The sequence below is a fragment of the Belonocnema kinseyi genome, chromosome 7 (genome assembly GCF_010883055.1).
Source record: "Belonocnema kinseyi isolate 2016_QV_RU_SX_M_011 chromosome 7, B_treatae_v1, whole genome shotgun sequence".
Lineage (NCBI taxonomy): Eukaryota > Metazoa > Arthropoda > Insecta > Hymenoptera > Cynipidae > Belonocnema > Belonocnema kinseyi.
In genome coordinates this window covers 74,911,086-74,915,549 of record NC_046663.1, presented here as the reverse complement: position 1 = coordinate 74,915,549, position 4,464 = coordinate 74,911,086, and positions in this window count along the sequence as shown.

The following is a 4,464-nucleotide window of genomic DNA, read 5'->3' as shown; positions in this document are numbered from 1 at the left end:
GAAAATTAAAATTCGAAAATTTTTTCTAAAGCCTCCAGGGGACTTCGTTTTCGCACGAAAAAATTTTATGTGCCCTTATTGCATCCGGACCCACAATTGCGGATATGGAGTCATTTTTCTTCAAATGCGCTCATAGGCACCACAAAATTTGGTTGCAAAATTTAAAAACTGTCTACGATACCAATGTCTTCACACTTTACAAGATGATGACAAGAAAAAAATCGTTTAATCATAAAACTTTTTACAGCCAGCCTGAAAGAATGTAAAATGCGCTTAAAGGCGCTTTTTCAATTTTCTGCATATCTTAAAAATTGCCAAGGATATCGATGTAAAAACATTTTGCTGCGTGATGACCAACAAACAAAAAAGTCCCTAATCGACAGTGATGAATGGACTTTCCTAAGGGGTTTCAAATGTGCTCATATGTGCTACTTTAAAAATTAACAAAAAATCATAATCAACCCCCTCATTACCACTTCTTATTAATCAACCCAACGTTGATATTGGCAAATAACAATAATTGTGATATAAAAGTCAATAATGCGCTTTTCTGATAGTATTTCAAAGCGCTTAAATAATCGACTTTCAAATTGACCAAAAAACCATAATCAACCCCCTCTTTAACACTTTTTATCAATCTAACCCACGTTGCTATTATAAATTAACAATATTTGAAATATGAAAGTTGATGCCGGAATTTTCAGATAGGATTTCAAGTACGCACATATGCGCCACTTTCAAAATTACAAAAAAACATAATAAACCCCTCATTACCACTTCTTGACAATCTTCACTACGTTAATATTACCAAATAATGATGAATTATAGTTTTTTTTATAGTTTCTTAAAGTGGCGCTTATGAGCGCATTTGAAATCTTCTCTTAAAACCCCTTAATCAACTCTTGTATTGCAACTATTGTTAATTAATAATATCAACGTAGGGTGGATCGCTTAGAAGTGGTAATCAGGGGGTTGATCATGGTTTTTTGTTAATTTTGAAAGTTAATCAACTTTTGTAGTTAAATTATTGTTAATTAATAATAACAACGTGGGGTGAATCGATAAGAAGTGGTAATGAGGGAGTTGATTGTGGTTTTCTGTTAATTTTGAAAGTATCGTATATAAGCTCATTTAAAACCGTATATGAAAAGCGTTTATCAATTTTGATATTTGCATTATTATTATTCTAGGTTAAGACCGAAACAGCCCCTAGCGCTTGGGTAATACTGTTGCGTACCGTCATACTATAAGCCTAGGCGTGACCCCATATCCCTCTCCATAGGGAGAGGATCCCAGTCCCTCTGTTGGATTATTTTTCTCACTTATTGATGCAACAACTACTTGCGAGTAGATGTTTCCCCGCAATCGCGGGACAGTGACAAAGGATATGAGTAAGTGCAACATTGTCCTTTCCGCACAGACGATAGAGGGGAGTTTCTCCAAGCTCTATCTTATGTCTGTGATACGCGAGGTTTCCGTGTCCTATACACATTTATGTTATGACTTTGACTTCGTTCCTTTCGAGCTTGAACATTTCCTTCACTCGTTTAGAGTTTAGCTTGAAGCTCAAGTGTGTTTTAGCCTGACTGCAACCAGAGATCAAGCTTCACTCATTCTTCAGTCCTGTAAAATTTTCTCTTGCTGCTAGTTTTGCCAGCCTGTCCGATATCTCATTGCCCTTGATGCCGCTTTGTCCAAGGATCCAAAGCAGAGTTACTCGTTTTTCTGTCGCTAGCTTATTCAGTGCCTCAAGGCACTCCCAAACTAGTAGTGACTGGAGCTATCTGAAACCCAGTTGTCTCTATCACTGGGCAGGTGTGCCTTACCGTTAGCCCATTTGTCTTTCGTGGATAGCCTAACTCGATTCTTCTTGTCGCACTACTGTACCATATTTAATACTATTATCTACTATCATATTTAATGTCCAGGCCGCCTTCTTAGCCACGGCTTTAATAGGGAGATGAAGGGGCTCCCAACATATTAGTCCCCGCGGAGCCATCGCACAGTGGGACGAAAATCACGACTCTGGACAAATTTATTTTCCAACAACAGTTTTCATTCGATTTAAATGGTTTTTTTTTAAATTAAAGCTGATGAAAATCCGCACGGTCTTATCGGAGCAGATATTCAAATTGAGGCTCTATTTTTTTTTCTTGACAAAAATGAAAAAAAATTTTTTGACTTTTGAAGAGTACCATTTCCAATAGAATACTCAGATTCATTCTCAAATACCCAGAATTAGTAGAGGAGCTATCCAGTACAATTTTCCAAAACCGTAGGATTAATTAAAAAATGTATTTAAGGTGTTATAAACAAATAAGTGGATGAAAATGGTTTCATATGGTTTTACGGTGTATGGTCCCTTGATTCTCACTGGATTTCCTCAAGTGAACAACAAAAATAATCATAGTGTGTCATACCCGTGAAGATTCATGAATGAACAATCATTATTATAAACAAATAAAGAAAACAATTTTTGGCTTCAGCTATTGGTGACGAAAAGAATAGTCATTTTCCATGAAATTAGCTCCATATAGCTCGTGATTGATACTCAGTTATCATATCTGCTCATATAATAACAATTCGAAATTGTTCAAACGATCTTTGTTAACAATTGGATTATTCGGCTATTTTTCGTCACATAAACTCCGTTCTTTGGACGTATTTAATTGTTAATGACTGATCTTCGAATAACGTAAGGGGATTAAGATGGATAATCACAACTGCCATTGCTATAAGCAATTTAATGAACAATTACTTATCTTTTCTATTTGTCATGGAATGAATAGCGTTTTCCACTCAGAATCAACTGCAGATCACTAATTGATGATACCCTTTCATTATTTTTGATCATCCAAATACAGTTGTTGATTATTTAAACAAATTTAATAAACAAATACAATGAAACATAATACAACAATAATACAAGGAAGACATGTCGCATTGACAGTAACACCATATATACCAAAAAAAGGGCTAAGGAAATATCGTACGACCTTCGGTCGATGATATTTCAGAAGCCTTAAATGAGCCTGAAATTAGGCAAAAAAACGAAAATAAAATAATGTTTTCGTGGCAAATTTGTTTAAATAATAATTATTTAAACAATTTTTTCTTAATTTCAAATATTACAATTCCCCCTCCCTCCAAAATATGATATCTTTGTTAATTAGCTAGCGCAAACATTTTAATGGTGGCGCATTTGAGCGCATTTGAAGTTATGAAAGATAGGTGTGATGAATTTGAAAAAAATGTTATTAGTTTAGTAAAATTACGCCACCCCCCCCCCTTTTTGATCACTGATAATTTGGTTATAGATATGGCGCAAAATTTTGTCTTTATGGCGCATAGGAGCGCATTTGAAGATCTTCAAAATCATGTGATTTAAATATTGATTTTTCAAATAGGAGGGGGTGGGCTATCGTGCCGCCCCCCGTAAAACGTGATATAACTCCTACAGCTTTGTAGTACAAAAATTTATCGGTGGCGCATTTGAGCGCATTTGGGCGCAATTCAGTGGTTTATCGAAAACCCGACAATTAAGTGTGTGAGGTGGGGGGCTCGTGTAACTGACCTCAAAAAATTAGTGTTTTACTATAGTTAAATCGTCGACAAAAAAGATTAATTTTCTGTAAAGAAAATTAAGTATTCAATAAAATATAAAAGTTTTGAACTAAAAAAGATTGCTTTTCAATAAAACGTCGAATAGTTAAATTTGTATTTTAAAAAAATTAATTTTTAACCAAAAACAAAAAGAATTTTTTACAAAATAGTTAAATGTTTAGGAGACAAATTTTTCCAACTAAATTGAGGAATCATCAACCAAAAGAAAATTCCTTTAAATTATAAAAGTAAGTTCAAAATTCCTTGACATCTTTTAAAACATCCTCAAATGTTTACAATCTTTAAAAATCTTTTGAAATCTCTTGACATTTTTTAAAGCTTCAGATTGAAATTTAGAAAACAGTCAAATTTCAAAACGTTAAAGATTGAAGTTTTTGTTGATTAGAGTTTTGATAATGGGATCAATAAAAACCGAAAGCTTTTGAAATTTAATTTTCAAACATATTCAACTATTAAATAAGAATAATTTTCAACTCGATGGGATTCAAGTCTTTAAATTTTAGATTGTAAACTTAAAAGTTTATTTACAAAAAATTAGTAATCATAAATAAATTGAGCGTTCAAAATTTGAAAGTACGTTCTTCGAATGAAATTTATATAATTTTATAATTATATACGAAAATCGCTTTAAAATAGTTAAACTTTAACTTGAGTAATTTCTACTAATACTTAAATCTGATAGTTTAACTAATCTACAAACATTTAAATTTTCAACATTTTGACATTTTCCTGTTTTCTTAAATTCAGTCTGAAATAGTTTCATTTAGAGATTGTCCAATTAAAAAACATACATCTAAATTTTAAACGCTTTAATTTTATTTATGATTATTAACTTTTTAT